Consider the following 23980-nt stretch of genomic DNA (forward strand, 5'->3'; position numbering starts at 1 on the left):
TTACTAAATAAATAGTCGCTACTGCTAAGCATTGTCCTTTGCCCAGTGGGTCTTGTCTACAAGTCAGGCATTATAATTTCTCCCCACTGAAGTGATCATTATTGCCAAATCTGAGGGTGTTAGTCGCCTCTCATTCACTAATCTTTTAGCTCAGCTAAAAGTGGCTTTGAGAACACGCTTACCATCCCCTTTCATGTCTGTTTTGCCTAGCGCCTGATCTTATTCTCTGCCCGTTTGTAGCCAGTAAAAAACCTTTTTCAGGTCTTACTCATGCCTTGCTGTACCGATTTAGTAACCATCCATTGGTACCAATAACCACCGCAGCAATCCGGTGCCTCTTGATAGCAAAGCGCCGTGCAGTTTGCTTATTAAAAAGCCCCACGGTGGCGTCGTGGGTCCTTGTCTTATACATGCTTGTCTTAAGGACCTTGTCTTATTTCGAGATGAGCTTGGCAGGAAAGAAACAACTTGAGTCTCTGGAGTCCCAGGGGCATGTGAGTGATGCTGCATTTGGGATCTGTTCAGCCTCCAAGCTGAATCCTTCTAGGGCGGTCAAAAGCAAAGCTGCCACTGATTTTTAGGAGAGCTGGATGAAACCCTCAGCAATCTCCAGGTTGACAAAGTCAGGACGCAGGACTCTCCTCCATCTGCCAAACTGGAAACCTAATAATGTGGAGTGCCTGCCAAACAGCCTGTCCGGCTTGGATTATTTCCCCTCTTTCTGCCTCCCACATGAACTGTGGCACTACATGGGGGTTTGGGGGGTTGAGAGATTGTGTTCCCTGATCCCATCGGCTTTATAAATTTAGGCTGATTTAGGGTGAAACGCGTCTTGGCCAAGAGCAACGTGGAAACTCGAGAAACCCCCCAGGTCTGGCAACAATTCCTCCTTCAAAAGGCTGCAAACGTGTGCGCTGAGCAGCACCCAGGCGAGTGGCGCTGCCTCGCTCAGACATGTGACATCAGGGCAGAGGATCTGGCTGTCTCCCCCGCTACTCATTTAAAGCAGGCTTAAGGGCATGTTCCAGTCTGAAAATGAAAGTTTGCCTCCTTGCTCAATATTATATTACCCTCACGCAATGGCTCATCACAGTAAATGTCAGAAGAAGACGGAAAACAAGCCCAAATGAAAAGTATATAAAATTTCCTTGAAGGAGCATTTCCCTCTCTAACAAGCTCCCAGAATGCTATGATTATGCTATAAACTTCTTGTGATCACGCACCAAATTATAGACTGCAAACCATAGCGCTAGTGGGTTCTCTTAACAAGAAAAAAGAACAGAAAATACTATTTTGTGAGCAAACTTTTTTTTCCCTCCCGTACCACTAATTTAATTCCACAGGGAAGTTTCTCCAGTCGCCGAGGCAGGGAGTTTTCACGCTTGAGTTATGAATGCTGGGGCAGTGCTCTGCTTTCCAGGCACAGCTGCACCAGTTTTAGCTTTGCACAACAGTGGCATGCTTCTTCAAGGCTTCTTTGGAAAACGGTGATGGTCCAAGGTATGAAGAAGCAACCATCACCCTTGACTGCCACCCCCCCAACCCCCCCTTGCTTTCTCTCTAGTGCTTGTATTCCGGGACCGATGACAAAACGGCCAAGAGAAATCATTTTTACCTTTCGTATTTGTGCCCCTGGGTATTTATTCTCCTTTCTTTGTGAGAGCGGTGGTTCTTGGAGATCTCTGCTTTCTGCTTGTAGTCGCTCCCTGTGCCACCTACAAGGATACACATTACATTAAATATCTAACAGCTCCCCCCAACACACACACACACACACACACACACACACACACACACACACACACACTTTCTCTTCTCTCTTTTATGCTCTTCCCATTTTAAAGTGTGTACTCTTTCTTTATGCTCTTTCCATTTTAAAACACACACACACACACACACACACACTTTTATGCTCTTTCCATTTTAAAATGTACACTCTGTCTTCTATGGTCTTTCCAATTTAAAGTGTGTACACACACACACGATTTTATGCTCACACACACACACACACACACACACACTTTTATGCTCTTTCCATTTTAAAGTGCCCAAAAGGTCCCCCTCCCTCCTTCCCATATATGGCACTCCTGAAAAACAATCTGCGCCTACCCTTGGGACCCATCGCTTGTTTACAGCAATCTACTCCATGCCAAACCTTCTCCCCAAGTTCACATGTGTTTGGCTCTTTTTCGATACACCCTAGCCCTCCACCCGCAGTTTTTTTTTACTACTGCAGTTACATTTCACTTGGCTGATGCTCCCTCCTATCTCAGGAAACACAGACACCCGAAGACAGAAGAAAAATCCTTTGTCTTAAAACTGAACCCAAGAATGTTTAAGTGCAACAGTGCATCCATGTTACAGGGGTGTAGGGTGTTGCTGTGTTGGTCTAAGCACATAGGCAGACAAGGTTCTTTGGGTAAAGCTGATCTCTTTTATTAGACTTTTATTTAGATTTATTATTTGAGCTGGTCTAATAATATAGATCACCTTTACTCAAAGAACTTTGACAGCACAGCCACACATCCTACAGTGCTATGAGGCTGCAAAGAGGTTGATTCACACACAAAAGGTGGCATCTACTGACTGTCATTTGGCACAGTCAATTTGGGTCCATTAACTGTGCCACATCCTGTGTTTAGCTCATCCTTTGTTTAATTATATACAAAACACCCCCTTTGTTTAATGAGAGGTTTTTGCTGCATCAGATTGTGAAATCTGAAGATTCTGTTATTCTTCCATTCAGCAGTTTGATGACCATCACTAGCCCCTTTTGTGCAAAGGCGTTTTCAATTTGTGTAATTTAGATGTCCACTTATCCAGAGGAGTTCCAAACTCTCATTAAAGCAACCGCCAGCACCCGGAAGTTACAGAGAGCAAAGCAAATCAAACATGGAGCTGTCTGGTTATTTAATGACATTCACTGGGCAGCATACTTGCTGACACTGACATCTGATTTAAAGCTGCCTCATCAGAAATCAAAATAAATAACTTTAAAAAAAAGTTCTGACAAGAGCTACAACACTAAATATGTGTGTGGATGATAGAAAGAGAAAAGTAAATAAATCATGGTTACCTAATTGAAAGGAAGAAGAAAGCCGTTTGTATAAATAGCGTTTCAGGAAGAGGAAAAACAGAACACAAATGACATGAGACAACTGGCAGTACACATGCATATGGGTAGGTACAGTGTGTCTGTATGCATCTGGGACAAAACCAACACTTTCAAAGTAAATCCTCCCTGTACTTGCCCATTAGCTGAAGCTGGAGCGTTGTGGGGCAGGACTGATCTTGGTTAGGGTTACCAACCCTCCAGGATTGTCCTGGAGTCTCCAGGAGTTAGATATAAATCTCCAGGAGACTGCTGAGAGTCACCCAGGAAATAAATGATGGGGCATTCATTAAACTAAATATTAAATGTTGAATCCAATTTATACAGTAGTCCAGTGGGTTTTTAAAATGTAATAGTTATGTGCATTTGCCTTCTTGATGTAAATCCTATGCACTGTAATCTGTCACTGATATATGCAAGCATGTGGGCACGTTGGCGTTGTGTGTCACGGGCACATTGGCATTCCTGGTATAGATTCAAACAGGGTTGGCAACCCTAATCTTGGTAGGGCTGAAACAGTTGACCAGGGTAATTACAATTGCAGGCTTAAAATCTTGTCTTTTCATTCAAGGAATGTTTAAATTAAGTGGGAGATTCACATCCACCCTTTATTTCTGCCATATCTGTCCCCAGAGAGACTGAGGGGAAATAGAGAGAAAGGAAACAAAGGGCAAAGGAGGACCTGCACAAAACTGCTAGAGAAGGGGGCCGGGGGGGGGGGGGGGGGGGGGGGGAGCTGAGAGATGCTATAAACAAAGATAAAGAAAAATTAGATTCTGCCCAAGAACAAGGGGACATTAGTGAAATTGGAAAGGCACAGCTGTAAAACTGATTCAAGGACATTTTTTTCCACCCAGTTAGCCTGTTACTCAAGGCACTGGAAACAAGAGTTTAGCAGGATTCATAAGGTTAGATGGGTAATAGTGTACCCACAGAGCAGATAAGAAATTTGGAAATTGTATAAACTCTTATGCTTCAGGATGCAAGTCAAATGCTAACTATTAAGTGCTAGAAGAAAATCTGTTATTTCTATTATTATTCTACTATTATTTCATAATTACCACCTGTAAAGTTTCTAGAACTGTCTGGCCCTGTTCAAGTATGGCAGCTTCTGTGTCACCTGTGTGTAGGGGCTGCAGCATTTGACCATGAGAGGAAAACCTTTTACTGGAGTCTGGGTAAGGCAATTTGGCTTTTCTTCTGAGGCTTCTGGGTTCAAGTCCTTTTTTAGATGTCATGCATGTGGCTGGCAATACAGCCAGCTCCCTGCAGATAAGTCTATGGGGAGGGGCATAGGCAATGTATGAAGGGGTGGGGGCTGTAGGCAATGCATAGGGGGGCACAGTGTGGGGCACAATTTGTGGGGAGATTGAAGCAGCAGCCACAGCTCATGCTGAGTTCACACAATGAGGGAAGAAGTGGAACAAGGTTGGTGATTGGCAGCTGGGGCTGGGAGCACTGCCCAGCTGGGGCAGTGCATGGTGCCTGGGGCCTGGGGCTAGAGCAAGCAGGAGCCATAGGTGGCTCATCCCAGGTGGGATGAGCTTGCAGGGAGGGCAGGGTCATAGGCAAACTAGACACAGGCAAACTAGACATATGCCTATGGCCCTGAGCTGCAGGGGGCCCCAGTCTTTCCCTCTTCAGTAGTGGTGCAAATGGCCCCATCTGCCTCCCCTTTCCTCCCCACCCCTCTGCTGGCCTTGCCGAAGCAGCAAGTGCTTCCTAGTGGTGGCTCTGAGACCGGCACCAGGGTGGAGAGGGAGATCTCGACCATCCCTTAGCCCATGAGTTTCTTTGCCTAAGGCCCATTAAAGGGTTAATCTGGCCCTGAGGGACAGGTTGGGCCCATAGGCGATGTACTGAGGGCACGTGGTAGAGCACATGCCCCTCCAGATTTCTGTGTCCACAGCAGGGCACAGGGCTGCAGCCTGGCCGGATCAGCACTAGACAGGAGCCACCTTTGTGGTCCAGTGGGTGGGACCTGGTGTGGGAGGGTGGAGTAGGGTAGGGAGGTTTGGTGCTCCCGCCACTTACACTAAGAGCACTGCACTGCCATGGCCACCAAGGTGAGGCACTGCAGCAGCAGTGCAGGGTTGGTGCCCCCACTGAAGTGGCAGGCGGAGGGCACCTCACCTTGGTGGCCATGATGGCATGGTGCTCCAGGTGGAGGTGGTGGTGGCAATGGCAGTGGCAGCACCAAGTCTCCCCATCCCGCTCTGCCTTCCTGTGCTGGGTTCTGCCCACTGGGCTCGGGAGACAGCTGCCACCTAGTGCCAGTCCAGTCAGACTGCAGCCTTGTGATCCACTGTAGGTGAAGAAATCTGCCTCGTGCCCAGCTATGTCCCCACAATGCATCACCTATGGTGTTCCTTATGCCCACATCCCCTGCTCCACAGAAAGCATTAACAAGATGTCCAAAATCATACAGAAAGCTAGTGACAGAACAGGTAAAATAATATATATTATTTGACTCCCAGGACCAGGTCCGATGTACATGCCACATTTTCTTGCATACAATATGCACCTTTCCCCAAAAAAATCTGCTGGAAACTGTGCATACTCTAAGCAGACGTGTGCTAATAGCAGTTTCTGCCACTTGAGCTTTTGCTAGGGGAAAGAAAAAGTAACTCTGCACATGATCCACAGGTAGAAGAACAATGAGCAGACTTATCTCCCTAGCTTCTACTAAGTCATTTACTACAAAGAAAGATTTTTTTTTTTTCATTCTGCCTTTCAAAAACAAGGTGCCTATATTATCCTGGGACACATTGTATACAACAAAATATGGTATTAAGAATTCAAATCAAACAAATAACAGAACTGTTTATGGTGAGAAGCTATCTCCCACATGCATAATAATTGCCTCAGTCTTCCTAAACTTGCAAATCTTCTATTTTGAAAATATTAAAACAAACAAACAAAAAGGGCCAATTTATCTTTAATATTTTAATTAAAGATAAAAGGTTTAAACTACTAAAGATACAGTATAGGACTAAGTGTGCACTGCTAGAGATTTTTGGGGCCAATACCGATATCCGATTTTTAAGGAGGCATATTGGCTGATACTGATCTGATTTCCAATACAGCATAGAGAGCTGCCTTCAGCTTCTAAGTCCATTGTGATGGAAGGGGAGGCAGGAGGGAAGAGGCATGGGGGAACAGATCAACTTCCCACACTCCCATGGTGAGAGAGGAGACAGGAGCAGGAACAGGGGCAGAAGCAGGGGCAGGTGCTGCCCAGCCAGGGCAGTGGGGGGCGGGGATGGAATGGACCCATGGCTTGTCAGGCAGGCAGCTCCTGCTACTGCATGCACCCCGGGAAGCACAGGGTGGGAGCTTTGTGCTCCCGGATCTGCGTGGGGTGGGGGGGAAGGCTGCAGCTGTGGACTGGAGCCAGGGCTGCACCAGGCTCTTCTTGCTGGGGGCTGGGCTCAGGGCAGGGGCTATCAAGGGGGCTGCAGCCACCCCAAGTTTCACCATAGTGCCGCTCCCAGCACCGCTGCCACTGCATGCCCGATGCAGCCCCAGGTCTTCCCGGTGCATGGGGGGAGGCAGAAGTTGAGCTGGGGTTGTGCCAGGTGAGTGGCAGCACTGGGAGTAGGGCTACAGTGAAATCTGGGGTGGCTGCAGCTCCATTCATAGCCTCTGCCCCAAGCCCAGCCCCCAGTAAGAAGAGCCCGGCACAGTCCTGGTTCCAGCCCACAGCTGCGGCCCACCCACCTTGCTTCATGCAGATCTGGGGGCACCCCTCCCCCTGTGCCCTCCTGGGGTGCACACAGGGGTGAGAGCTGCCCCCCTGACAAACCTCGGGTCTGTCCCACACCCTGCCTCACCCTGGCTGGGCAGTGCCTGCGCCTGTCCCCTCCCTCACTACGGAGGGATTGATCTGCTCCCCCTCACACCCATTCCCTCCCCCCTCCCTTTCCACCACAATGGACTTACCAGCTGGAGGCAGCTCTCCATGCTGTCAGGCTCTGCTCCTCACTGCCTGAGTGCTGCTCTGTGGCTGTGTGCACTCATGGGCATTTATTGGCCAAATTATTGGCCAATTGTCTTTATATCGGTACCAATCCAATATTGGACTGATGTATCAGGGCATCTCTATATAGGACAGTTATAAAACTATTTTAAAATGAAGTGGATTGTTTAGAAAACAAAAATAAAGCTGAACCTTACCAAAGTTCTTCAACTGCAAACTCTGATGTGAATAAGTACAGAATTACTTTACAAGTCACTAATAAAGTCTTAACTCTGGAAATGGTATTAGATATTACTTTAAAGTGTTACGACAGAGATAAATAGAAGATGCACATAAGCATTAGGACAGGAAAAGTCCATCTGTTACTCTGATGGGATTGTATTAGTGACCTCCAGTTATTGTAGTTAATCATGTATAGAATGCTATTCAAGAAAATTAGTAGTGTTTATCAAGAACCCCTAAAAGACTCTCTAGTCTAAACCATGGAATAAATCAATGAAGAATTTAATAATTAAAAGTTTTAACTGTCTAGAATCCACGCTAACTCCCTACATAATGCATGGGCAATGCACCTCAAAATGGGATCCACAAAAAACAGCACATAGAGTAGGGAAGTCTTCCAGGCTTGTCAGTAAAAAAATACCAAAGGCAGGGGAGTATCTTAAAAGCCTTAAGCTTCTTTTGGACTTAGGTGTCTTTCACTTAAGATTCTCAAGCTGGAGCTGTCTTCTAGAATTGTTTGACCGTGGCAGCAGTGAGGCTGCTGCCCTGCCTGTTATTCAATAGCTCAGAATTAAAGCACTTTGGTTTCTAATCCTCTCAGGCAAAAAGAACTGAACTACGATCTCCCATGCTCTGGATAGTTGCCTTACTCATTCATCTACTGCATAATTGGTAGACAGAACTAGCAACACCACTACTGTTTGCAGAGATCTCAATCTAGTAAAACTGTATCCCAATTTGAGAAAGTTTACTGAATCAAACATAGATAAACACTTGCTTTTTGGATCCTGATAGGGTTTAGGCATAGGATGAGTGATAATCTTTTGAAGTCTGGGCATTTTGGTCATGCCCTAAAGCACATCTTTAGTTGCATTAAGAAATCTTAACATCAGAAACTGAGGCACCTACAGACTCAAGGATTAGACAGTAGCTAAACAGGAATTTTGAGTTTCTACACTTTGAATTAGATGCTTAAAGTAGCTTTTGTTCTGACTTAATTCCTTTAGTGATTCTAGCCCTTCATCTCATTGTGCTTCAGTACCCCATCTGCAAAATAGATGGCTTGTTGTAAAATCAGTTACATTTATAAGATTATGGTGTTCAGATGATGCAGGTATTTGAGACTGTGAGTATCCAGGCAGCTTGAAACTTAACCCAGTGTCATGGGAAGATAAGCAATCTTGCCACTCTCTAGGTACCTAGGGTACTAATTTGCCACCATTCCCAATTAGTTTACAATATTTCCAGAGTTTGACTCACCCACACAGGAAGCTGTATATGACAGCCAAAAACCCAAGACCATCAATTTTAGGAAGAGAAGCTTAAAATCATCACTTCCGTGCATCTGGCATAAATGATACAGTGAAGTTTCAGGCTTTCTGTAAACCCAGGTGACTTAGTAGGTGACTGCTGTATCTCTCTTAGTAAAGTGTTAATCTGAAATTAATTTGAGGGTGGAGGTGAGCATAATTTGGGGTGGGGGGCAGTGAGCAGGGCACTAGCCCTGGGCACTGACTTAAGAGGGAGAACCAGTATGCCTTCTCCTCCCAGGAGTCTTTGGTATATAGCCTTGAACTGCCCGGCCACAGGAGCCAGTCAGACACAGCTCCCACACCCAGTAGTGTATCTGGGGAGGAGGTAGGGTTGCCATCTGTTTGAATCTATTCCGGGAGGTTTCATCCCATGATGTAGTGACATTAATGACTGATCTACTGTATTGTACTCAGGAATGCAAATGCACATTACTATTACATTTTTAAAAGCCCACTGGACTACTGTATAAATTGTATTCAACATTTAATATTCATTTTAATGAATGCCCTATCATTTATCTCCTCAGTGACTCTCAGCAGTCTACTGGAGATTATATCAAATTCCTAGAGACTCCAGGGCAATCCTACAGGATTAGCAACCCTAGGAGGAGGATGGTGAGCAAGGTGATTTGAATGGCTCCCCCTTGCCTTCCTAGGGAGGCTTTATCATGGATGGCACAGCCCTGCACTCATTAACACGTCTGGGGGAGGGGAGAAGTGAATGGGGCACCAGGAGTGGCCCCTGAAGAGCCTGTACCATGGGCCTAGTGCTACTGGTATGTAATGAGCCTGTCCCTCAGCTGCAGAAGCCCAACTTCACACTGCTATAGCAGAAGTCACAGCAGTGGCTGCTGCTACCAAAGACCTGGGACAGGTAAGACTCTATTTCTCCTCCAACATACCCCGGTGGTCAGCAAAACTCCTTCCACCTTTGCCTACAGCTTTGTGAAGGAGACTGCTGTGCTGATATCATCTCAATGAAGGACACTCTGTATGTGTAGAGGGGCTCCTTGTTTGTTTTCCATTACATTTCTTCTCAAAGGTATTACTAAGGGACTACCCAGTTCAAGACCCTCTTCCAAAACAGGCTCTAACCTGCCTGATGAGAGAGCAGAGAAGACCACCCAAAAGTAAGTTATGTTGAGCCCTGTCAGATGGCTCCCATGGTTACTGTCCTCAGTGGAGGTAAAAGTGGAAACACAAAGCCAGATCATGGTCACTGAAAACCTAATGTGGAGAGCTTATCTCAGTAATGCTTTTATAACATGCACATTAACTGTTAATGTTATGACATATATCTAACAGATGGGGAAGGAATTGAATGCTATTATTATTTCTGCTTTTTGTTTCGCTTTTATTTCTTAGAGAAATAAAATATTTAATATATTATGATCTACTAACCCAGTTAAACAGTCATGAAGTTATTTATTTATGCAATATAAAACGTTTAGAAGGTGTTAAATACAAAATTCACACTGCATTTAGAATAAACTAGTTAGTCTTAATACACTAATTAAAACAATGAGGCTTGTTGTCATTGACAAAAATATCACAGCAATTAGATTACGTCACTAGGTAGGAAGACAGCATACAAAGCATTACAAAGATATAACTTTCAAAAGGACTAAGGTTGATATGTTTGAAAGTCAGAACCAGATGCACAGTTTCTTTGAAGTTTCTGGAATCCCAAGAAACTCCCATAACAAATATCCCAAGTTTGACCTGATTATAATGACCCATAGAGGATAAAGAGTAGGTTAAATTGCATATTTATGTGCATGTTACACCTTGAAGGTTGTTGGTTGTTGCTGTGTTGGTCTAAGGACATAGGTAGACAACCTTGTCTGTTACACTTTGATGCCTCCAATGGCAACCCTCAGGCATTCCTGTTAGAAGTTGATTTCATATATATATATATATATATAAATATATGTGTGTGTGTGTGTGTGTGTGTGTGTGTGGCTGCTGAAACCCACTGTTAATTTTCAACTTTTGCATTTGAACCCATATCTACTTTTCTTACAGGTTTCCTGATAGCTACTAGACGAACTGGGATCCTTCTATAAACATCCAATCGTAGGCAGCAGAAGGCTGGAGCTAAGGGGACTTATCCCCACAAATGCAGGCAGCCTAGGTACAGGCTCCTGGGAGCTGCAGGGGGAGGGGGGTGGTGCAGGGTGGTATACACAGTCAGAGACAAGCAGCCAGAGCCTGCAGGTAGCCAGGAACTCAGCCTGGCCCAGCCCAGCCATATGTGAAGCAGTGTTCAGATGAGCAGGTACATGTGTGGATGGAAAGGGGCAGAAGGTAGGGACGGGGTGTAGTTGGGCAGATCAAGACCCCTGAGAGGGGAGATGAGTGGGATGCCGGGGCAGGTTGTGGGATGCTGGCTGCCTGGGGGGCTCATCCAGGGGCATCCAGGGTGGGGGGTTCCTGCTGCTGCTTACAGTCCTGGGGCAGGCACAGGAGATACATGCTCCCCCTGCAATCTGTGCTGTGTGCAAGGTGGAGGTGGCTGCTGCTGTGGGCTGCACTCTGCACCCCACTGCCAGTGCCCCAGCAGCCATGCAATGCCATGTGCCTCCCATCTTAGGTTTGACTGGTACAGTCAAATGCACTCTGAATGAACTACATCAGGGTTGAGGGCTGCACAATATGGGGGCAGCTTTCCTGGGCTGCCCCCTACTATGTGGGCTGTGGTGGAGGACACATGACTTTTATTCCCACCCCCTACATTCCCACCCACCTACCTGTTGGACTAAACTGACAGTATCTGAACCCCAAACCCTCTCTTTCTGTGCAACAGTAGGAGACCGGGCTGCCTGGGCCCATGAGCTGTATATTAACCACTCATGGGCTATGTGTGGCTTGCGTGCCATTTGTTAGGCCCTCACAGGCCACCAGTTGAAAAGCCTTGCAGTACATGATTAGGGATTCCCCGGAAAACATACACACTGCATGCAATCTGTGGTCATATCAGTCTCCCAAAGTCACAACAGTCTTAGGTTTTAACGCAGCGCTCATTACCAGATCAATGTGCTGATTTAACAAAGATGGGGTCAGAACTTAAGGTCAAACATAATTCAATTTTTACTGTGTCTCTGTTGAATAATTATATTGATGAGCACCAGCAATAAAAAACAGCAGTTTGATTAAATAAAGGACTTGCACATGTAAATTAGAAGTTAAGTGGAACTGAGGCACCTAAACCCAAATTACACTCCAAAGAAAACTAATGCTCAGTACTACCCAGAGAAGCCTAAATTCGGTAGTACCTTTCTGTTTGGCACTTGAATTTCTTCCCTACATGCTCTAATTGCCTCAAGTCTGAGCAAATATATGCCTAGCTCATACCTAAATTAGATTACAACTAAAAAAATAGGCATTGATGCATTGAAGTCCTGTGACAAGCCTAATAGGGCAGTTATGCTCTACCAAGATGGAATACCCACAATATCAGGGTCCTCACAAATGTAGCTGTGGCCACTTTCTTTTGTAGAACAGCAGGTGGTGGTGGCAACAGCACTGCCACCCACCTGACAATGATCTATAAGAGAGCAAACTTCCCGGAAATAGGAGACAGAAGCTTAAGTCCTTCCTTAGTGTTATAGCTTTATGACTCCACAGGGGTCATGGTTTGATTAGCCCAAAGAAGAGAGGGCTGATGACTTTATTGTTATTAGTAGGGACCCAAACTGAAAGTAAACATGGTGCCTGGAGAGGCACACAAAGTTACAACATTTAGGGCCCCTTTACACATGCAGGCCAGGGTTCTATGGGATCTAATGCATGATCAACAGAGTAACACATTATATCCCATCACACCTTATTGCCAATGCAAGGGGAGTCTGATCCCAGGCTCCATCTACACCAGCAAAAACCAAGCACCCATGGACCGGCAAACCGCAGACTGGCAAACTGTGGATCAGCAGTGACTGGCATACTGTGGACATGCAGCCAACCCTTTTTTATACTTAGTAAAAAGGGTTTTATACTTAATATAAAGAAGGGTTGGCTTCTGATCCGCAGTATGCCTGTCACTTCCAGTCTTCAGTTTGCCAGTCTGCAGTCACTTCTGGTCTGACAACCAACTCTCCTGTGGACTAGAAGTCAACCCTTTGTGGCTCGGTACCGGGTGGGGTTGGGAACCCGTGATGTAGGAGGCACTTCCTTCCAGGCCTCAGCAAAGCACTGGAAACATACCATTGTCCTCGATGTTTCCTTTCTGTTAGTTCAAAGAACTTTCCTGAATAGTGGGGGCAGAAGGAGGGATTATTTCCATTTCCATGTGCTTAATTCTTCTCATGCTCTGTAAAGGACAGGGTCCCGGGTTCCACTCCTGGGATTAGGTGTTCAAATCCTTTATTCAATTTAGCCTCAAGTTTACCAGCAGATGAGTTGTTTCCTAAGTGCCCAAAGGCAATTTCTGCATGTTGCATTGTGTGAAGTGAAAGCACAGACTGTTGTGGGTACTTGGAGAACTGAGGAGGTTTTCTAGAAAAGGTGTGGAAGTATGCAAAGTTTACTTTATGTAAGGCATCAGGCAACATTGACAATAACTGTAGAAACAACTGAGGAGCTTATTTCAGAAGATATGGAAGAAATGGATGTCAACCAGAAAAGCAGATGATTAAATTAACCCACTGAAAAAAAGAGGGAACATTTTTTTGGAGGCACTACATAATATTTAAATCCATTACATATTTAAATTTAAAACTTGCTTCTTTTCTTTTAAAAGACAGCTACCTTTTTCAGCCACCCCTATCCAAAATATTGTAATAAGTTATTTAACTATTTGTAAAAGAGAAAGCTGAACCACTGAAAAAAAAAAAAACAGTTCTCCAAGAGGTTGATAGGCAGTTTAGCCTGCTCTGTCATTTTTCTTGTCTCTCTTCATAATCCCTATGTAATCCAGAAACAGCCAGTAAAAAGAGAGAACCTCTGCTTGTTTAATTACTTCCTGAAAATTTGACAACTACTTCAGTCTCATTGGCTAATCTACTTTTAAATTGCCTAGTCTTTCAAAGACAGCATAATTATTTGAGTACATTTACTTCCCTAGCTATATATCATGCCTATCAAAATTAAATGCTTCCAACACACCACTGCAGTGTTTTAACATTTCACTTCTGTAATACGCATAACTGTAAACTGATCTTTTATATCCTTGTTAACAAATTTTCATACCTTAAGCAGTAACAAGTCTGTAAAACAACAGATTTTTTTAAGCTCTGAGAAAGAAAAATAGGGAAGCTATTGAGAGAAAATGCAAACTATGACAGCTGTTATAATATTTTAGAGTACCTTCACTGAATTCTATTTTGAAGAGGAGACTATTTTAATATTTTAATAGTTTGATATTTTTCTTCTTTCATCTTACATTTACAGTTTTACATTCCATGTGCCCAGCTTGGTATAATTTTCTACTTAATTCACATTATTTTCCTTAAAGGTGTCAACAGATTTCCTGTTCATGAACAATTTTTTTAACTAATACAAAAATAGCGTTCCTCAACAAGGAAGAGGTTAAAAAACAATTTAGTGAATCTATAAAGCTAACACTATTTTTTGAAGTTTTGGGCCCACAGAAACGATATATAATTTTAGAAAGAAAATATGATCAGTGGCATGGAAGTACTATCTGTTCTGTTTGTACACGGTCACTACGTCGTAAATGTTCCTGAAGTTATGAAATTGGGTAATCACCTAAACACACAAACTGCCTACAAACTAAAGACCTGAATATTGCACTATTCAACACGTTGCAACTGACAGTGAATCAGAGCCTTACTTATAGATTTCACCATGGGTGCATCTACATATGCGATTAATGTGCATGAATAAACTAACTTTTTATTGCTCCAGAGTTTATTTGTGCACAGCATGTGGAGCCCAGGGTCTCCTGCTAGCCTTGGCTTCTCTGACTGGGCTCCACATGCTGCAGAGCAGCTGGCTGAGGTATGAGGGTGCTTCAGTGCAGGGGCTGCCTGCCATCTAGCCCTGCATTGAAGCACCCTGTGCCCCAGCCAGCTGGGTTAGCATCTACACATGTACTGTTGTACATGAAAAAACTCCACAGCAGGATACTACTAGTACTACTAGTATTCTGCATGTTGCAAATAGGATACTACTAGGATACTATTAGAATACTATTAAGATACTATAAGTAGTAGGATCCTAGTATAACTACTAGGATAACTAGTATAACTCTTAGGATAGTAGTAGGATCCTATAACTAGTGGGAGCCTAGATACCACTAGGATACTACTAGGATCTGCATGTTGTGAATAGGATTCTACTACTAAGATACTACTAGTACTATCCTGCTGAATAGTTTATTTGTTTTGTGCACCCCAGTACGGGTGCACATGTAGATGCTGAGACGTTTACTGCACAATTAATTAGTCAGCTGCACAGTAAACATCTCATGTAGACATGCCCAGTGAGAACAGTCAGTGTTGGCTGACATGTTCTGAACAAAGGCCAATGCCCATATATCAAATTCAGATATTTCAAAATTAGTGTGATCTTTTTACTGAATGATTTTGTCCTCACCCTCCACGTTAAATGGAGCTCTTCCAGCCTTCTCTGTTCATCAGTTATGAATGGAAATCTAAAAGCATTTGGAAAAACCTAAGCTGAATAGTGGGGAGCAACCAGTCAAGTGTTATGACCACTCTCAAGCATCAACAGCTCTTATGAATATTTCTCAAATAGTCCTCATATTAGAATATCCCAGATTTCCTCCCCTTGATTCCTACAGGATGTGACAGCCAGATTTTCAAGAGGGAGTACAACCAACCATGCAATTTTCAATGCTTATGTATATAATGCTGTTTTACACATCATGTCCTTGCAAGTAAATGAATCTCAGAGGAACGTGTACAGTATATGTGTGTAACTCGAGCATTAGCAAAACTGAAAGAGGTAAAGGACCCTCTTGTTAGATTTGAAGCACCTCTTGTTAGACTTGAGGCAATCCTTAGAAAATGCCACCTCTTAATCTTCAATCATTTTTTGACTACAGAATAATGATAGAACAATTCTTCTGTTGCAAAGAACTCAGAAAGACCACAACAGGTCAGAACTTTTTTAACACTATAAATTCCTATTTGAATCCCTGCGTTTATCCTGTAAATCATATGTACACATCTAATAGAGCTTATGTTGTGTGGCACTCCGTGTCACTCTTAAAACGATCTCAAGGCACCATGTTTGAGAATCATTGCTCTAGGATTACTGTTTTCTTAAAGCATATATAACTAACATTGGCAACCCCTCCACCTTTTAGACAGCATTCAGTTTGTTGAAGCCACTGAATCTGAGAGGTTAACACAATTATAAGAATAATATGACATTAATACAATCATCTGCAGATCCATTAAGCAGGACTACATTTTTTAGATAAAGACCACCATTTTTAGGGATGGCTGCTTAAAGTTAGATAGGCTCTTAGGTACCTAAATAAGTTTGTTCTGATTTTCAAAAAATGCCTTTTTCCAATGGCTACTACTAATTTTTATGGAAAATGCTCAGCAGTTTTGAAAATTAGGTGCCTAAAGGAAGTTTCAAGCAGTAAAGAAAGGTAAATTAAAAGCTAACAATTACCGTCTGCTATCCTTCTGGTTTCTTTGATGTACAGACTACCCTGCTTTTCAGCACTGTGGGTGAGCCACCATGAAAGACTGTTGCCCTCTGCAGCCCAGATGGATCTTTGGGGACTTGTGCAAAAAGCATGTCACTCCTACACTGTAATGTGGAATGCTCCCAGTGTCTCCCTGCCTAGGACTTTTAAAAATGTTATTGCCTCTGAGATCACCCATGCACATGCTTTATGTAGCATCTCACTTAACTAAGAAACCAGTCACATATACATACATTTTTAACTTTCTGCAAAAAACTAAGTGTAATTATCTGTTTTCAAAGGAATATTCCGGACTTTTTATACTCAGTCATGATCTTTGGTACTAGAGAGGAAATGGTAACAACATGCAGAATCTTTTTTTCTTGAGGTTAGCCAAGCTCCTACAATTATTTATAAAACAAGCATAAACATTTTGTGTCTTAAAAATTGATTTGTCCAGATCAAAGGAATTCTAAGGGAAATCCCAATGGGTTTCTTAGTTAATTACAACAACATAAGAAGAAAAAGAATCCTTAAATAACTCATGCTTCTGTGTATTATATGGTCTCCAATGTCTTGATTTAATAAAGCAGAAGATGGGGTATATTTGCACCTTCACAGATTAACTAAATCAAGAATGTATAGCATAAGCATTTGTAAGCTAAAGGCTTAATTCATCAGGTACTATGAAATGACTGCAAGAAGCAGAGCTGCTAAATAGAAAGCAGTGATTAGACTATAAAGGGTAGGGAAGGAAAAAGAAAAGGGCACTGCTGAGAAAGGGAAGGTGGGTAGGAAAGAGAAAAACAAAACAGTTAACCCACCTAGGGACTTATAGCTGTAACTGAGAACATTGTCTGCAAAGCGTTCCGAGTTATAACCTTACCCCAGACCAAACAGAAGTTCACTGCTGGTTCCAGGAGGAGGGGAATCTAGCTGTGACTGGGAGCCTGCAGCCAGGTTCCCATACCAACATCCAGGCTCTCTGCCAGTGCTCACTGTTTTTAGAATGGGAAGAAGGAAAGGCAGTGGAGGGGTTTTATTCTTGGGGCTTCCCAGCTGGTACTGACAGGTGGGGTGGATGAATTGGAGGCCCCTCACCTCACGGGCAGGGGGGTTCAATACACCCACCCCACCCTCCAGGAGTGGCTGAAAAAAACCCAGACTGAACTCCCTCTGCTCCCTTTCCCCCCTTCAATTTTGAAAACAACTCAAGGCTGGGAGCTCTGTAGACACAAGGTACAGAAGATGCTACATTTTGAAACATCTTCAGCTGACACCTCATGCAATGAGGGGACAGAGTTTTACCTGATCAGCTGTTTTTAAAGCAGTCTGTAGCTATGCTCTTGTATCTGGTCACAGCTATAAGCTGCTTTCTGTGGCCAGATCAGGCAAAACTTGTCACTTCTGTCTGCACCCTTAGGACTTCTAAAAGCCAACTCAGTTAATGGGATAAGAATCCACAGTCTTGGCTGAGACCATACTTAGCCAATCCAGTCTGTGGATGATTTCTTGTTCTGCAATTTTCTGTTCAAGTTTGTTTTAAAGTTTTGCTGTCTAACAGCCACACTGAGGTCAGCAATGGGATGTCCTGGGAGGTTAAAATGTTCTGCCACAAGGTTTTCTGTCTTCCTAGTATTCATATTATATGGTGTTTCATAGTTGTTAGGGGCTGGAAGGGACCTGTTCATTCATTCTTACATGTAGGGATCACATAGACAGCAGAGGGGCAGTGTAAACAGGTGATGGCATATATAACATTGGTAGAGGAGCAGGTAAATGAACCATAAACATTATAATCCATGTTATTTCATCCAGTGAAGATGTGGTCTTTGTTGATGAGCTGGCATCTGGATTGAGCACATGGTCTGGTGCCTTGGTGAAAAAAGGAGTTATGTAGTCTGTTGCTTGAGAGATGCCATTTGAGGTTACAAGGGGGCTGCCTATAAACCAGGTTAGGTTAGTGGCCCACGGCTACCTCAAGGTGGTCATTTTCTAGGAGGGAATAGAAGTCATTAGTGTTATATCTGAGGTATTCAAGCTGGGGGTTATATGTGATAATCAAAGGGATTCTGTCATCTTTGTTTTGGGATTGGTATTATACCAGGTCAGAATGAGGTCTGAGTCTGGCTCTGTCAATTTGTGTGGTGGCAGTTTTGGGATTATACTGCAATTGTAGGAATCCGTGCTCTAGATCCTTAAGGTATGCATCCTGGTCAATGGGATCAGAGCAGATATGGTTGGAATGTAGACCTTGGCCGTAGATGATGGATCTAGTGGTGTGCTTAGGATGAGAGCTACTGGCATGGAGATAGTCATAGCAGTTGGTTGGTTTCTGATGTACAGAGAAGGTACAAGGCAGCTTTGGGTGTTTTGTTCTTTTAGCATTCCCAAAAAGAGTTAATGAATCTTCAGTAATAGTCAGTGAATCTTCAAATAGTGCTTTGCAAAGCATTGCTACACCAATTCAGAGCATAAGACTTGGATTCAATTTAGTGCTGGTGAGTCAGTTAATTAGTTCTGGAGATCTCCTCAGTATATACAGAGCATGTCTACATGTGCCCCTGACTGCACATGAGATACTGCACAGCCATTTAGTACTTGTTTTAGCAATGTCTCTGCACAGTCATTTAGTACTTGCTTAAGATGCTACATCACTATAGCGACGAGTTAAGGTGATGTAGCTCATCATTATGGCAACATAGCGTCGGCATCATGGTTTGTGCCAACGAACACTATGTCATTGTAGCACCGAGTTTGTGCCCGCCAACGCCTGCTATGGCGACATAGCATCTCATGTAGATGCGCCCACAGTAGTGGTTCTTTCTAATCCTTCTTTAAAACTTTCTCCTTCAATACAGTAATACAGAACTGGTCTCCATGGTGATATTGTCCCTTTGATAGCCTCTGTACAAAATTATTTCTTCATGTTTTGTATTTTCCTGTCTTAGATCGCAAGCTCTTTGAGGCACAGCCCTGGTGGAAATCCTTGGCCCTTAAAGTCAATTCTACCATGGAGCTCAACAAAGAAGAAGAAACAAGATTTTACCATGTGTCACATTTGTAAAGTGTTATGTTTATGTATACAGTACAGTGCTCTGAAACTAAAAATCTACAGTAGCAATTGAGCTATGATAAATATTCCTGTAAGGGAAGTTGATGGCACTTCATTGTATTTCCCTCAGGTTGTCATAAAATCATACATTATAAAAGGATCAATGGGTCACTAGGTTTCATTCTCCTCCCTACTTTTTCTTTTTTTTCTTTTTAAGGAGAGGGAGAACTATTTCTTTAAAAAGAAAATTACAGAATAAGATTAATGCCATACATTTAAATTATTATCACAGTTAGCAGAGAATCAAAGGAGTCAGTGTCTTTTTAATTAAAATCTTTTTATCAGATAACCTAAGCCTCTAAAGCCATATATTTTATTTTAATTAAAAAAATTCTGGTTGTGATCATTGTTCAGAATTAATATTTCAAATAAAATATGGGAAGAAAGGAGGTAAGGAGAGGTTATATAGTGTTACCTGATAAAAGGAGACAGTAATATTTAAAATGAGGTAAGTGTTACCCCGATTTATGATGTATTTTATCTTCTAGAGAACCCCTAGTTTATCATACTGTCATTCAGTTTGAAATGTCAGCTGTATATCTTTCTGCTTTTGAACATAATGCTGGGTTGAAAGGAAAGGTTTGTAGAGACATAGTGTACAAGCAGATCAAAAGCTTTAAGCAATCTTCTCTTGGTAGGTCAAATACATTTTTATGAAAACACTTTGTTGTCATATGCACGTAAATATTATAGCCTGGTTGGACAATATTAATTAATAACTCTTAGCACTTCTTATCTTCAAAGTATTTTACAAACATTTACTAATTAGAAAGGATGAGAATGGTCTTTTAGTTTTACTGAGAACTCAAAATGTCACATAAACATCCTCAGCATAATCACAAACTCTGGAATATTTATTCCTCAACATCTTTTTTTTCTTTAAAAAACAAAACAAAAATAAAAAATAGAACAAAAAATCCTTTTGGTAGTACAAGTGAAAAATCATGGATATCATTCTGCCATCATTTATGGCAGGGTAAGTTAAGAGTAACCCCATTGCTATAATAACAGTGGTGTGGAACTGGAGGATGAGGAGAAAAAATAAAATAGCCCTTTTCTGTATAAATGATTTTGTTGCAGAAAATAATTTCATTGATTCAAATTCTTTTATGCCCTATTTACATGTTTGTAAAATGAGTACCAAGCTGTTCTTCCCAGTCACCCATTAATAATATCAATTTAAAGAGCTAAATACTGCCAAAGCCTTCATGCTTTAGAAAAAGAGAGGGGGACACAAGCAATTATGGAGGACCAAGGTGGAATCCCCCTAAAAATGACAAAAGAGAAGAAAAGAGATAAAGAGATTGTTTATGAACAAAACGGACCATGAACAAGAACCAGAAAAGAGGTTTGCCAGGCTGAGGAATATTTAGTGTATGGGATGTGATAAGAAGAGCATACGTATCTGCAGTGAGGCATGGGTGCTCTTGTTTGTATAAGCTGGAAACTGCAACCCACAACAGATTTGGATGACAGATTTTCTACACACTAGATGTCACATTTACCAATATAATTTCTGTATGACACCGTTTTTAAAAACAAGTCCTGCATTGGCCAGCAATCCTATAGAATTGTTAATGCACCCACATTCTCCAGATATTAGCACTGGCAAAACATAATTATATCACATTGGGTAAATTTACTTTATTTTCTTGATCCATACGAATAGATTTAACTCTACTCTCTTATCAGCTGCATCTATTCCACTCTGCATCATTTGTACTTGTTGGCCAATAGGAAGATCCTATGTTATTGTATTGTAGTGTCTGCAGCGTGTATAGTTTGTTGCTGTAAATGTCACTGCAATATAGAAGTGAAAACTTAAACAAAAAAGAATCTCATGACCTACTGATTAATTCTTCTTGTCCACTTTGACTTTAAAATGTAGCCAAAACATAAACAAGATTATTCTGCCTTAGATTAATTTAGTGTATTTATATCATATGTTTTCTGACCTCATTACTGTCATAGGTTGTTCTTGGGATAAACTGAGTAAAAACTAGTCAAATCACTTGAGCCACTCCAGTGTTGCACTGATCAGAGATCAAAATCAGGGTCATATATGATATTTTTAATATTAACATCCTGAAAGACAACTATTAGTAATGCAATTAGGACAAAGCTAGCAGACTACATTTTCAATTTAAGGGGAATTAGACACTGTCTTTCTTAAAAATAAAAATGAGAAATTTGTACAAGTGTTAGAGGATCTCCAGTTTAGGATTTTATTAAACTGGTTATGGTAGACAAGGAAAAAAATGTTTGTTAGGCACTTGAATGTTTTCTTGGGAATTTATTAATATGCTTATTTCAAACTGAGATATTTATATGCTGACAGCAGTGGTTTAAGAATAATTGATCACTTAATCCCTTCCTGACTTTTCTCTGCCCAGCCTTTGTGCCTGACCTAAATCCTACTAGGTGTGTCTACATGACATGCCTTAATGCGCAGTGGACTGTTCTACTGCACATTAGCGCGTCACAGCAAAAATTGTGCTAATGTGCAGTAGAATTAGTCTACTGCACATTAAGCATCACAAAAAAATGTTTACCTTTGCTACTGTGCATTAGCACAGATACTGCTCCTTTATCTATTACCTCATAATAGAGGTATTAAACTTAACGAACAGTAGCAAAGGCATATTAATGAATGTGTAGACACACCCACTGATGTCAATGAAAAGGTTCCTATTGACTTTAACAGACTTTGAATTATACCATATAGGAAGAGAAAGGGACTGAATACACTTCTCAGCATTTATCTTCTTTGCTGCCTTACATTTTTCTCAGATGGTGTAAATTTAAAAGCATAAAAAATTGCTGCCAGAGTGCTTAGTCTTTGCTTTGGCTTTTTTCCCCTTCAGAAACCATAGATAGATGTTGTATATATAAGAACCAAGAAACCCAATTTTGAGGATTTGGAATTTAGCTACATGCTGTATAGAGGTATATGCTAGACTGAGCATCAAGCTGTATAGCCATTATAACACAGCTTTGTCTTCTTGACCCAGGCCATCATGTGGACCCAGCTTAGGTACCTCTATGAGGCACTGCATTGTACCTTGTAAATATACCCTAAGGCTAGTGATAGACGTTCAAAGAGCCTAAGACAGAATTGATTCAATCTTCGCAGGTTAGTCTAACCTGGCTAGGCTGAACTGGTTTGAAACTGGACAGACATTCTCTCTGGACTGAGAAAATTCAGGCACATGCCTGCAGTGGCTCAGGCTAGAAGCCAGGGGGTGCTAGACCAGCCTTCTCTTCCCTTCTGCAGGGAGCTGAGCTGAGGCGGGTATAGCCAGGTCCCAGCAGGACTCTCTGATTAGGGATGTCTTCCTGCATGGTCCCAGACTTTTCCCTGCTGGCTGATCAAGGCATGAGAGTGTTGCCAGCCCCTAGCCCAAGGCTGGCACTCTGAGGCAAAGTTGAGGTGGGGGTGGGGGGAGGTGTAGTGCATGCAACTGTTGATGATACAGAGATTTTCAATCTCCCTCCGACAGGTGAGCAAGCCAGCCGGGGGGGGGGGGGGGAGCTGATAACAGTCTTTATCACTCAATTAGCAAAACAATATCCTCTCTCCACATTACTTCAAACTTCTTGAACAGCTTACCAGCTGACCTGTTGATTAGCTCCAAAAGCCCTAGGTGGTCACTGTTCTGTCTGCCTATCCCAGTGAAATTGGAAAGAAACACACACACAGATTTCTCTCAGCATTAGCTAGCATACCACATGCTGGTTACAGTCCCTGCTGTGGCAGAGAGGAGGAAGGGATCTCTGCTTAAGCAGCAGGTGGTGAGAGGGGGGAGAGGGGAGCACAAGGAAGCCAGCAGAACCTGCTGTGCCTACAAGTCTGTGCCAGCTCCAGGTAGGGAGTGGAGAGGAGGGGCCAGTGCTGCTGTGGAACAAAGCCCCACGCAACCCAGAGAGCATGCTGGGATGCTGGGGGACTCTGAATTAACTTAAACCAGCAAGGGGTCTGCCTAAACCAGTTTGAGCCAAATCAGTTAAGTTTGATACTACATTTAACCAGGTTTATCTCAAACCGGTTTCAAACTTTTTCAAACTGGTTTATGTGCACTGAACATCCATTCTGTTACAGTTTTAAACCAGCTTCTTATCACTTAAACCAGTTTATGTATGAAATCTGTCCCAAGCCTAAGTGGACACTATCCAGTAGCTATTCCATGATTCTGAAATACAAGTCTAACCAGGATCTGATTAATAAACTTTTCATAGGAAAGTAGGGCTGAAAGCGACCTCACAAGGTCATCTAGTCAAGCCCTCTGTTTAAGGCAGCATCACCCCCTGTTAAACCCTCCCAGCCAAATGTCTGCCCAATGAAAATTTCAAAGGATGGGGATTCAACAATTTCTTCAGACAGCCCATTCCAATGCTTGACTACCGTCATAGTCATAAAGTTTTTCCTAATCCCCATGCTAAATTTCCCCTGCTGCAGCTTGAGGTCATTGCTCTAGTCTTGTCTCCCACAGCCACAGGAAAACAAGCCCATCTCCACCATTTCTATAATTGCCCGTAAGTATTTAAAGACTGTTCTTAAATCCCACCATAGTCTTTTCTTCATACTAAATAACTGTAGTTATTCTAGCCTTTCTTT

The 23980-nt window shown here is 42.6% G+C and overlaps 1 protein-coding gene across 1 annotated transcript in view; it reads right to left on the reverse strand.

The window, feature by feature from the left end:
- CEP44 (centrosomal protein 44) overlaps nucleotides 1–1715 on the reverse strand; it is a 112669-nt gene extending 110954 nt beyond the window's left edge. Inside the window, exon 1 of the mRNA XM_019481383.2 lies at nucleotides 1616–1715. The gene's annotated coding sequence lies outside the window, so the exon portion shown is untranslated. The remainder of the gene's footprint in view (nucleotides 1–1615) is intronic.
- Nucleotides 1716–23980: the final 22265 nt, after the last annotated feature.

The sequence above is a fragment of the Alligator mississippiensis genome, chromosome 2 (assembly GCF_030867095.1).
Source record: "Alligator mississippiensis isolate rAllMis1 chromosome 2, rAllMis1, whole genome shotgun sequence".
NCBI classification, from domain to species: domain Eukaryota; kingdom Metazoa; phylum Chordata; order Crocodylia; family Alligatoridae; genus Alligator; species Alligator mississippiensis.